The 13,560-nt window shown below is 32.2% G+C and overlaps 1 long non-coding RNA gene across 1 annotated transcript in view; it reads right to left on the bottom strand.

Moving 5' to 3' along the window:
• Positions 1-13,560, bottom strand: part of LOC136825436 (uncharacterized) — a 45,631-nt gene that overhangs the window by 18,704 nt on the left and 13,367 nt on the right. The window contains exon 4 of the long non-coding RNA XR_010849341.1: positions 8,605-8,658. This is a non-coding gene — a long non-coding RNA (uncharacterized lncRNA). The remainder of the gene's footprint in view (positions 1-8,604; positions 8,659-13,560) is intronic.

Genomic DNA, 13,560 nt, shown 5'->3' with positions numbered 1-13,560 from the left:
GACATTATTTTATTGATCTGGAGCAATAAGATCTATGAAAAATAAAAGAAAGATTGCCAGACTTGAAAGAAAAAGTCAAGGTTGGCTACAAGTATATGGAATACGACAGAGTTAAACTGTCATGTAAAGAACAAATTCTGTGATTGTGAGTTGTTGTTATTATTAAGTACTTTGTTGTCATAAAGTACAGTAACTCCCCCATATTCACGTTCTCACAATTCGCAGACTCACGTATTCGCGGATTTCTCTGTGGAACATATCTACCCACTATTCACGGAAAATTTGCCCATTCGCGGTATTTTTCACTGAGAAATATTCACTAATTACTGTATTTTCAAATAATTTTCATGACTAAATGCACTTTTTGTGATGAAACTGTTAAAATGCTCAGGAATAAGGATTTCTAGAGGGTTTTTCTTGTGTTTAAACTATCAAAATAGGCAGTTCTAAGTGTTTTTAGAGGGGTTATAAGTAATTCGCGGATTCTAGCTATTCACGGGGGGGCGGGGTGCGGTACGCATCCCCTGCAAATACAGGGGGCTTACTGTAGTGTATGTCTGCCAAAACACCGGTTTAAAATAGGCACTTAACTCTCACAGGCCTGGCCTAAAAAGGGTTGTCTTTAATAATAAAATTTTTATTTTATCTAATAGCAGATCTTTAAAAACTTTAGAACAGCATCATTTAATAAGTGGATAAATTGAAAATGGTAGAAACTGCGAAAGTGAAAGTTACATACTAATATTGTTACATATGACTTACACTATTGAATAATGTACAATTAAGCACAGGAAGTACTTTAAATTTTCTTACTTGAAAAATCTGCTGTTGAAATTCCAGTTGGATTGTTTCACTCTCCCCACTTACATTTCCACATTACCATCATTGATCATAATATTCAACATCTTAACTTAATAATGAAATTTTTTCTAATCTGGATGTCTGAATGTCACTATATTTAGTACAACTCCAGCACAGCAGTTTTGTATGTGTTTGTGCAGTATTGAAATCCAAGCTGATTGTACGAGTACATAACACTTAAGCAATATTTGCATAAAGATACTGTACTGGGAAGCTGGGAGAGTGGCATGACAGTTCTGAGTACTGTAGTTCAATTTGGATAACCATGAGGTTAATATGTAAACCACTTTGCTAAGATTAATAAGCACATACAAACAACTACCCAGCTCTTATAAAAATAGTAAACAAATTTCTAATTGATGTTGTTACTACATAAGATGCAGTGTAATGTTTAGGTATCAATACTGAATTTTTTTTACTTACATCTTGGGTAACGTTTTATTTTTGACCATTTGCTTCAGCTAGTCAATCACTTATCTCCATATGCATGTTTACTACACTTGTATAAATACAGTAATGTCACTTACGTGCTTCCCTTTTTACTATGTACATTTCTTTACAATGGATAAGTTGATTTACAGTATATACATATAATTATAATTTCTTCTTGCTTTCATAAATAGGTACTGGACATTCATCACTGTACATGTAAGGTAACACAAAGAAATATTTGATTTACAGACAAAAGGACTACATGGACTTTTAACAACCACTGTCTGTACACAATCTGTGTAGTCTAATGCTTGAGGATGGACACATTTACACTCAAAATAACACTTCACTATGTACTGTATTTTGTTATGTACAGCATCATGATGTTTTCCATTTTAAGATGACACTTTCCTTTGAGTGTCAAAATCTATTTTTTTTATTTGACTTAAATATCAAGTTCCGCAGTTTTTTCATGTTACTTCACTTGTTAATATCAGGGATGCTTGTTGGGCAAAATCATCACTGATTTTATTCTTAAACTGAGAACATACAACAACACACCAGTCCACTAACACGTACCATACATTGTATTACTTAGAATGGGAACCAGTAAGATTGTACTGCTCCAAAATTATCCACGAATGCAGTGAAAGCTGGTGTTTTGACAGGTAACCAAAACCCACTAGTTCTTGATGAAAATAGTACTTCAGAATCAGAAAAAATAGCTGGTGCCAGGAAAATAATGGTGCTTTAGCACTTTTTTTGAATTCTCAGAGCTAGAAAGTATTACAGTTTGCTTTTACGTAAACTGATCACAAGTAACACAGAATCACAATTAATACACAGAGTTCTCCAAAGATGAAAACATGGGATTCACCTTATAGTACTACTTAGAAGTAAAAAGTAAAAAGAAGAGCAATTTCAAAAGTGACAGTGTCCTACATAAGAGAACAAGTCTGCTTTACTATATACAGTATTTGCATAGTAGATCCAGGTATCTTTGTTATGTGAATGCTACAAGGTATGCAACACTGGTAGAAGAAACTTCAGTATGGGTAATGTTGCAGAAATTTCCTTGTACATTACCTATTTAGAGCAGTGTAAACTGAGCATTCACTTAAAGACACCAATCCTTTTCAAATGATGTAGGAACAATAATATCCATGCTTTTTGCATGTTAACAAAATACTAAGAAAAACTAACATGTTAGGAATAATACTTAAATTTGTTTAATATTACTGTATACTTTCAACATTAAAATGGAAGCGCTATGTATAGCCTTGCAAAGTAACAGAATACAGGGCTGTTTTTTTTTCTAAGGTATAGTAAGTGCTGCCCTCTATATTAATGTAACAGTATGCATTTTTGTGCATTTCAGTTATTCTAAAGTCTTTCAAGAAATTGTAGGCCAACTCTATGAGAGTGAATAATTTAACTCGGTCTGGTACATAATAATAATAAACTGTAAATTTAAAGAACCTTCTACTTAGTCTTACGTACTGTTTAAATTCTAAATTGGAATTAAGGAATGATAATTTTTTTTTAAACAGGAATCATATTTGTTAGGCCAAGCAACCACATGTATATACAGGATGAAAACTTTAGTTCTATGAAGGTAAAAACTGAAGACCCTCTTGTTGATTCACTGGTTTTATAATTTCAGTTGTCTTTCAAATACAGAACTATATACCAAAGACCTTAAAATAATATACATATCTTGGAATGGACATAATATAAGTGTAATTTAGTGGGTCTGGGAAGGCTAACAAAGCTTTCTGTAATATTGTACCTAGTAACACAACAGGAAAAATAGGCAAGTTTTAAAAAAGCATTCTTTAGGAAGAAAAGACAAGTACATGCATAACAAAACTGTACTGTGATCACAAGCATTCTCATTTCGGCAATAAGTTTTTTTTTTCTTACAGAAGCAGCAAAAGAAAAAAAAAAAACTTGGATACCTGAAAAGCACAAGGTTATTTTCTGCACTATAATAATTCTCTTTATTTGTCTTACCAAGCCAATGCAATTAACCCCCTGACTCTCACTTTTAAATTTTTAATTAATTTTCTCACATTATTTGAAATGCATGGTTTAACTCTAGACCATACCACTGACTTGGTACATGTAATAGATTCAAGGAACAACTGTCTCTACTTTATTTATCTTTTATAGAATAAAAATATAACAGTTACCATCTTGAGTAGACGTAATTGATTGTAGGCCTCACTTGTGGAGAACTGATAATTTTCTCATTTACTAAAAACTTATTTCACAAAAGCACTTTACATATAGTAGTACAGAAAATATGTTAATGAAAAACTGAAATGGTAATTCTTTCCAGTACTCTTGAATTCTCCAGAAATTTTAGAATATTGTACATATATATATAAAAGTATGAAAATACTACCATTGGAGTCTTTGTACCATACTTATATCGCAAATAATTGAATACACCAACAGGTTCAACTCTCATACAAAATTTTTGAGGAAAAGAGTAACTGGATGCTCATGTTCTAACATTTTATACAGGCCTATATACAGTACTGAGGACAGTGAGAAAAAATTAAACCATAATCTGTCATTAACTCTAGACTACTTCATACTAAGAGCTAAATACGTTACTCCAAATAACATTATTCTCCCACCTTTTTCACAACTGAATAGGTCTCTATGAAAGACTATTGAATTTAAAACTATAGATAAGGTAATTTGTAATATCAAAGCTACAAGAACTATCCCAAGAAAAAATAATCATATCATGTCATATAATGTACTCTCAACATCTTGCAATACTGCTTTCTCTTTCTGTATATACTGAGGTTACTGTCAACACCTTCAAGTACACTCACACACACTTGTCCATCCCAAACCCTTTAGTATAATTTATAGTTTTATTTAGTTAATTTCAAATCACGATCCTACTAGATTCATCTGTAGTACAGTCTCCTGTGCAATAAAGTCATTTACAAAATTTCATTTCATTCAACAAAGCAAGAGGTAAAATGTATTTTTAAAATAATTTCTGTCTTCATTTGAATAACCAAACTTCTTTTCTTAATTTTATAGGCATTTGCAAGTTGCATGATTACTATGCTCTGCTGGATGCTCAAGTGAAGTCATGATACAGTTAAATGTTCATAATATTTCATTTACTTTCTGTTAGAGTAAGAAATGCATGCAATGGACTTTTGGTTACCACTCAAGATTTCCAATGGGTGCTGCTTCCCTAATAGTATGACCAAGCAAAGTTCAAAATGGACAAATTTGGTTGCGAGAAGCTCTGCAGTGGCTAGCTGCTCTTCTTGTAGATTTTATTTGGTAGTTATTTATGAAATGGTTTATTTAAACTTATACCTTATATATATGCAAAAATATCTGTATTAGTAGGAAATACTTTTGTCCTGTCTTGTTAAAACATTTTTGTGTAAAGGAATTGTATATCCCCATTTTTTTTGGCTATGTTACTGGTAGCCTTGTGGACTTTGTTGTTTAGATATTAGGCAATACTTCATTGTGATAGAACTTTGTTCATAATAGCAAATAGGGATTTTTTTTTATCTTGTATCTAAAATATGCTATGAAAGACATAAATGTTTAATATTTGATTAAGCTTTAATATATTCTTTTAACAACTTCTTGGGTCTTGGGTGCTAAATATTTTTTGTGAATGCAACTGTAAGGAAAACATTGCTCTTTCACAAGACCAGGCTTTTTTCTTCAAAGAATAGCTTCATTCTGCAACATGTTGGTTTTCAGAATTTTCCTACATATCTTGAAGTTGTTTTTAAATGTTTAATTCTTTTGCCAATATAAACTTACTGTGCAGATGATGCAACATGCATCAGTAAGTGTGGAACTGACAAACACCACAGATAATCACAAGTGTTTTTTTACAATTTTTGCATGTTATGAAAAAAAATTACAATGCTAGACATGGATAAGAGTACAGATCTTGGGTAATTTATGGTAGTGACTTTACTTAGGACAGAAATCAACACCAGAAGCACTAGAAAAATATAATAACCCAATTTTAGGTATTAACCAACCAAAAAATTCAAGTGTTCAGGTGAAATTTTAAGAATATCAAGTACTAGGGGTATAGAGGGACATGTCTTGCTGTATCCAAGACTTTTATGTAAAGTGCTTTCCTGAATCAATACATACCTCCTCCTTTTACAATGCCTTATACTGGTGTAAAGCAGTGAGTATGCTATACATAACTGAAACATCTGGTGACTTGAAAGATATTAACAGAATGGATAAATATGTAACCCTACTGGAGTGAATCAAACATTTACTGCATTTAAATGAACTTATTGGATTTTGGTTTGGCATTCAAAGATGGCATGGTGATACTCTACCACATTTGAGACCATCTACCCTGAGGAGCAAACTTAATGAGGACTGTTTCAAAAGGACCATCAATTTGAGATACAGTTAGCTACTGCAGTATGGTCCTATTCTCTAGGAAGAAAATTTAAAAATGGTAAAAAAAGGACTTCCTGTTACCTTATTCTTAAGACAGAAAAAATATATTTATAATATACAGTACTGCAAAGGTGGTGCGATATATGTAACAAACCCTATGTTAGGTTCTTGTGTAATACCTGATAGTTTAATCCATTCACAAGTCATACCGTTATTGACAACCAAGATTCGGTAAATGAGAAAGCACTGTTAACATGAATTATTTTGAAATACATAAAAGACAACAAGCACAGAAAATTGCTAACATTGCAAAAAAGGACTGACAGCTGCAAAATGAGATCATACACATGATTAGTGCTACTCACGATTCAACCAGTTCAAAATTGAGGAAGCAGTTAAAACTCCACTACAGTGGCAACTGTCACATCTTAAATAAACAGGATCTTGGTAAAGCCCTAGATTATCTGCCATTTTACAAAGAAAAACTAGGCCCTAGTTAGATCTGGGAAGACAATGATTCTTATGTATAAAACATACAATCTATAACTAAAAATGTTTAATATTGGTGATTATACAGTTACTATGTATTATTACACTATACAATATTCCATTTTTCTTGAACTCTACTAGCATGTAGCACTGGTAACACGATATTTTTTGGGGTGTGTTGACAAGTGAAGCAAGACTCAATCCTAATCATACATCTATTTTTATATTAAGGTAGGGAGTAGCATATAAATTCCTTCTCACACTTTACATCAACTGACTCTAGCACTGTACCATTCTTCCTTATCTCTCATCACACTAGCATTGATTTGAACTAAATTTCTTCTCAAGTCATTGCCTTTATTTTGCTTGCATTAGCATACTGCCAGGCTGTGCTATAGATTGGCACTGAGGTCTGGTCTATAACTGGCATGGGTGTAAATAACTCATTCAATTGTAACCAAGCTCACAGTAGTCAGGCAAATATATACCTGGCACCTGACACATCAGTACTTTCTTTCCTTCTCCATCTGACATTAGGTAAGAACAAACATCAGACTTAGTGTGTCCTTTACAGGGCATGACATCTGACCATGAAGCAACTTGTGCTTGTTGAGAAACCTAGCTTCAACCCATTTTGAGGTTGTTAATATTATACTGTGGGCACACAGGTTACTAGTTAAGCTGGTAGTCTCTTTTTGCAGCAAAGGTTTATTTTCTCCAGTACCAAATCTACATTACTGTATTTGCATTCAAATGCTGTTACCTCTCTCTGAATTTGCTATGCAGCATTTTAAAATATTTTTTTTTTTAAAGAAACTTTGCCTTTTCAAAGTGGCTTAGTGAATACATAATTTAAAAGACAGCAAGAGGTGCCCCTCATGAGTAATAAATGAGAACTAAAAAACAGTTCAGTGAGCTAAACTGAAACTAGAAGAGGCTCCACATACCCTTGCAAAACATTCTATCTTAAAAAGTATATCATCAAGCTATGCTCTCACTGATGCATGTATAAGGCTTGTATTTTAACAAACTGTGTTAAAAAAGAAACTAATGCATTCATCCACTCAACAAGCCATTGCTTTTCTTCAGTGCATATTTTCTAAGACTGGAGAGTGACAGAAGTAAAGAATGTTTTAACCTCGTAACAATTATTAGTGTTCATTTTCATATTCAGTCTTCATTTCATATAAAAAAACAGATTACTTTCATACCAATAATTCAACTTCAACTCTGATGATTATTAAGTATAGTTCCCCAGGGCTTGGTGAACTTAATAATGAAGCGATAGGGTTCCTTAAGAAAATGCAACAACTACCCACTCTGCAACATTTAAGATAAATCATTATTTCTTCATAAATAAATCAGAAGAGAAGACATCTGGGTTCATTTAGCCCTGAGAAGCCTGTTATGCAAATGATCTAACACAACTTCAAAAAGAATGCGATCAGTAACTATGACACACACATAAAAACTTTATATTTAATGGCATAACTAGCACTGGAAAGAGAACAACCAAAGGAAACACCAATAAAAAATTAGCATTTTGGTGGAAAGACACTAATTTTATAAATATGTACAAGAGAGGAGATGAGGTTAATCTTGATCAAAAGAACCAACACAAAATATGAAGTAAGGAATGTCAGAGGTGTGGGTTTCTTATCTCACTTGTGGAGTGAGTCTGAGCATTCAAAATAGCAGTATCTTTTGCTATCCAACTACTAACCAAGTGTTAGGTTAAGTAAGGAAACAACCTCTCTCTTGTATAAACACATTAGTTCATCCAGACAACATATACTGTCCACTGCTGAGTTCTGTTTTTCCTCATATGTTACACTTTGTTTCAATTTTGTTTTCTGTGATTAATGAAACAACTGACCTGGATGGTGATAAAATTCTTGTTCAGAAACTGTTCCAAAACACCTTTTGCAGTGAGTCTCCAATAAAAAATTTCCAACAAAATCCAAAAATGATCCTAATACCTTGAATTTTGTATGACATTAACCCAAAAACTTCTCATGTCTTAAGGCATCTATTGTCCGATAATACACATATGGGTCATTCATGTCTAATCTCCACAGCAGTTAACTACCACTGCTAATCATGACAATATGCCATTCACCCATCCTACATAAACCTTGCAAAATTATTCTCCTTTAACAACTTTTCACAGCAGATTATTCTTACAAATGTATTAAGTCAGGTATAAATGTTGGAATTATGCTGGATATCTGCTCATGTGACCATTAATGTTATGACTACAGCAAATGCAGATTATCAAAAATGATTCTGTGGCATCAATGAACACCAAAACAATATAAAGGGAAGACTTTGTGAAATACCTAACCTGATATTAAATTACCACAAAACATAACCACACAAACTAAACGCACTTACTTAACATATGATTACTTGATGGGAGGCCCACAAGATCCAGTCATGGAACATTACCTGTAAAATATATTTCATTAAATAACATCCAACAGTTATGTCTTTGCTGTGTGTCCCTTAAAGAAATTTTTACAGCTGAAAGTTTTGACTAAACAAGGGATTAACCAGTACAGTATATCATTCTAAATCTTGATATTCAAATGTTAAAGACTGCTAAACACTTGATCTCCTAATATCATGTAATATTTTCCAGCTGTCAAACAGAATTAATTAAAATTCTTCTGCCTTAAGGCAGATAAAAAAAAACTGGAGAAAAAAGAATCACAGTTACACGACAGAAACTGAAATAGTATAATATGCTCCTTTCTTGCAGTTAAAAGTCTAGCCTTTGCCAACCATACTAGCTAGTTCACATCTCATCCAAATATTAAATATCACAGTGTGGAATGCTCAACTTAAAAAAAATTTAATCCTTTATTCAGGTGAAACAGCTAGAGTGACAAAAAATATAACTAAACCTTATCAGTCATTCACATATTATTTAGAGTTCTTAAAATATTTTCAGCACTTTAAGTACTTCTAGTCACAGTCTCACACAATATACAAATAATCAAAAGTTTATTATCTCATGAAACATCCTCGTTTTCTTAAGAAATCAGACAATAACTACTATACTGAGCTGCATCTGTGACATATAATGGCAGTGGCCAATCATGCGAAAGACTAATTTTACAATGGTGTAAAATTATTTGAAATCCTTCACAATACATACAGTATACAACAAGAATATTCCTTACAGTTGCATTTCACACTCTAAAAGTCTGAAATAAGACTGTAAATCTAATTTTATTGTAGGTAATCTCAATATTTTATTAGACATTCTTGTATTAAGTGATTAATACTCCCATAATTTAATAGCAATGAGTTCCATTAAGTACATTTGAATATGCACTTGGGTGAACTCCACAGACCCACTATTTAGAAGCTAATTTCTCCGTGAGAATGGTACATCAGCAGCTAGTAAGGTTTTATATGAAGAGGAATATTTCACATATATATAACTATGCTATTAGGGAGTGCGTTATAAACATTAGCTCTCCATAATGAAATGACCTTTCCTTAAAATATAGATAACATCTGTTGGGTCTTTTGGATGATACCTAGTGCAGTACGTATTAATCCATAGATCCTTCAGTATAATTATATGTTATTAAACTCATGTTCATATAGACATAATTTATTAATTATGTGCATAGCAATTTTGTTTTCATATAAGTGGAAAATAATTGTACTCCTTCACTGTAAAAAATATATATACATATACAGTATACATATACATTTATAATATATATTATTTTTATTTGTAAGATTTTGTTATGTACTTTTGAAATATTGTTAATGGAAATATGCGATAGAATACATAAGTATAGTGTGTATAAATCATTAATAGTACGTATTACCTAGTCTCTGAAATCCAAGCAGGCTCATGGTAAAAATGGTAATGATTGTGTCGTATATTTTGAAAATATTATAGAATTACGGACTGGATGTGCCTGACCCTATTGCGCTAGAACCTGGAAATCTGAGGTCTGGATATGTCAGAGATCAGCAAACAAAACCTGCAAGTTAGGTCTCAATAAACTGATATCTTTTAACAGAATCTTGGAAAAAGTTTGGATAATTCCAACATCTGCTGATGTAAGGTCTGGATTCATTAGAAATCATTTCAAGATAATTTATGTACTAATTAAAAACCTTATTTCCCAAATTAATAAGAGAAAAATTGTGTGGTATGGCCTCATCATATCTCAGGGACATAAAGCATATGAGACGCTAATAAAATTCTCTTCGTTAATCAATAATACTCAATATATTTGAACCCTTCCACATTATGTATGTGGTAAACACTATGTCATTTTTTCCAGGAATACAACAGTTATTTTTTCTAGTTTTTCCTTTCTTGAATGACTTAGGATCAGCATATGTACATTATAATGGTTGTATAAAAATTTTGCCCTTATAAATTGCAATAGAAGAGAGATTGCTTTCTAGCCAATGTTTATTGTATATGGTATTGCAAATATGTTACAAGTTCTTTGTAATAATTTTTCTTCATTCTTAAATATGCTCATTATGAAGAAAATTGTACATTACAGAATTTATATGCAATAACTTTTGAAAAGCTTGTGGAAATGTGAAATAATTTGTGATTATCAAGTTTTACATCCTGTGTTTGAATATAGTCTAATTTCCTAAAAGTAAACTCTTAATTTTATCAGTGTGTTTTCTTTTAAATGGAAATTGCACATTTCTAAGAATTCTCATTAAAACCAGTATTAAAATTAAATACAATAATTAAGGAAGGCAAAACAGGAGTATTTAAAACTTCCGTACACTTGACTGATGCTCAAGGCATTGGACTTGTCAGCCAAAAAATACTATACTGTACTGTGGATATATAACCACACAAATAAAAGATTCATGGCTTAAATATTCAAGCAATTTTTTCAAATTTCAATCAGGTGCATTGTGGCAAAATTATCTGTGAGTGCATGATCAGCTGTTTGAATTTTATATGAATTTGGAAAAAAAATTATAGTTGATAACATTCTAGCTAATAGACCTTTTAAATTTTCATCAGCCTAATGTGAAATTTTCATTAAAAAACTTTCCATCTTGTCTTTTTTTATTCCAGTTTACAAATCTCATCATGTACATAGGTGAATATATATTAACCTTGCATTCTCTCCTGCAGAGTAAGGATGTCCAAAGCCTAAAGAGAAATTTTCAGTAGAGCAAAAATTTAAAAAATATATATTTTAAAGTACCTGTTAACACTTGATCAAAATATGGACCTCTGAGTTCATTAGAAATTTACAAGCTTGCATTATTCATTTTGCAAATAATTACATTAAACTTATAAACATTTCAAGTACTAATGACACTTAATGATTCACAAATTAACTGTATGTATGTTGTTGTTGTTATTTGCAATGTATATGCAGTCTCATGGAACAATTGAAAAGGCCATGATTTTGCACAAAATGTTTTTGTACAATAGAATATTCATTTGCCCATAAAATCATCAAACATAAAGAGCCTTATTCATGCAAACATGTCTTCTTTTGCACCACTTTTATAAAACTTGAAAGACAAGTAGCCATTTTGCAGGCCTAAATCATGTACCACATGAATACCAGGCTGATTGCTTCACTACCATGCAGGTACTGTGAATACTTTGCTTTGTTTTATTCATAAGAAACACTTTTCATTATTCTTGCCATCAGTGATTAATTGTTCTGTGCTCTTCTGCTTTGTTTACTTTAATGAAGTCATGGGTCTTCTTCAGTACTGTATTTGTTTAGTGATTTTTTCATACTGAATTTCAGTAACTTGGTAGTTTCACATTTTTGTGGTATTTCCTATGTGAATGCTTAGCAATTTCTTTTCAAATTTAGGGATTTTTTGCACTGTTTCAATTTTAGATGAGAAGAAGAGTTCCAGACAAAAGATGATGCTATAGTCCAACTGAATGCAACTGTACATAGAGATGGCATGAATGCCATCTTTAAATTTACTGGTACATTCTGATGGCAACCTGTTTCTTGGTAGTCAATGGAAATGAAGACTTTAGCTAGACTAACAAGAATCTTGCTGACTAGATGCAACAGACACCAGATGGAGGAAAACATTATTATATAAAAATAAACAGTGATGAGTTCAGGTCCATCAACTGCTGTCTCCTAGAAAATTCATGAAAAAAGCCAGGAATTTATACCAAATCCACCTTCCATCTTAAAGTAAATGGAAAGCATATAAACAGGCATTACTGAAATGGAGTTTGACACTGCTCCTTCAACTTATTATGTTGCTCAGGCCCTGATGAGATTTCATATGCAATGTTGAGTTATATTGGTAAACACAGTGAAATTCATGATCATGAAATTCATTATCACCATTATAAATGGAATATGGCAGGACAAAAGTTAAAAAAAATTTAGAAAATGGCTATTATTTTAGAATTTTTAAAGCCAGGCAAAGGTGAACTTTTAGTGGTAAGTTATTGTATAAATGCGCTGATATACTATCTATGTAAGGTCATGGAAAAGCCTGTCAATGTAAGATCAGTGTGGCACATTTTGTCACAAGCCCAATGTGGACTTAGCAGAATGCATTAGTATATGTTGAGTCAAAACTATATGTGAAGCATTTCCTTCTTAGGCACTATATAATTGTATTTCTTTACTTCAAAAAGGCATAAATTTTCTTTTTTATCAAATGATACTGTTCCAGTGACCTTTAACGTCACTTTTTAATAAGTGAGATCTCTTCTTTCTGTATTTCCCCTTACCTTCTCTTACTTCCTAATGAGCACCATTTTCTTTGGAAGCTTGAATTTCAAGTCAATGGTCCCTGTGGGCTTTTTCCGTATGAATAGGGCTCATCTTCTGAATAATAATAATAACCTTAAATACATTAATCAATCCATTTCCCTGACTTCTTAACTTATGTGAAGATATGACCTCAAAAATTAAGGAATTTTGTTTTTCAAGGGGTTAAGCAAGCTAGATTTTTCCCCGAGTCAAAGACTACAATCATGTTCTAGCCACTAGCACTTATATACAGCATACAGAATATGAATTCCTTAACAACTGGCATGGTGGTTAAAGCCACATTTACAGGTTATAGGATGATCCACAGGCTGCATATACTTCTTTGTTATTGACTTTTTTTTTTAATATGACATTTTTTAATCAATTTGTAATTTTCGTAGTTAACAAACCTGCAGTCTTAACTTAAGAATAATTCTTCTAGTGCCAGCTGGAAACTGGTAAAAATAACAAACGAGGAATTGGTGGCAACGAGGTAGGCCGATAGGCCTAGGTAACAACTGTCAATTTCATTCATGCATGTAGCGAAAGAAATGGCTCCTCAGTTTCTTCCACCCCAAGAAACTTGACT

The sequence above is a fragment of the Macrobrachium rosenbergii genome, chromosome 37 (genome assembly GCF_040412425.1).
Source record: "Macrobrachium rosenbergii isolate ZJJX-2024 chromosome 37, ASM4041242v1, whole genome shotgun sequence".
In the NCBI taxonomy this organism is placed as follows: domain Eukaryota; kingdom Metazoa; phylum Arthropoda; class Malacostraca; order Decapoda; family Palaemonidae; genus Macrobrachium; species Macrobrachium rosenbergii.
The sequence above is the reverse complement of the archived record's forward strand: the minus strand, read 5'-3'. Positions and strand labels throughout refer to the sequence as shown.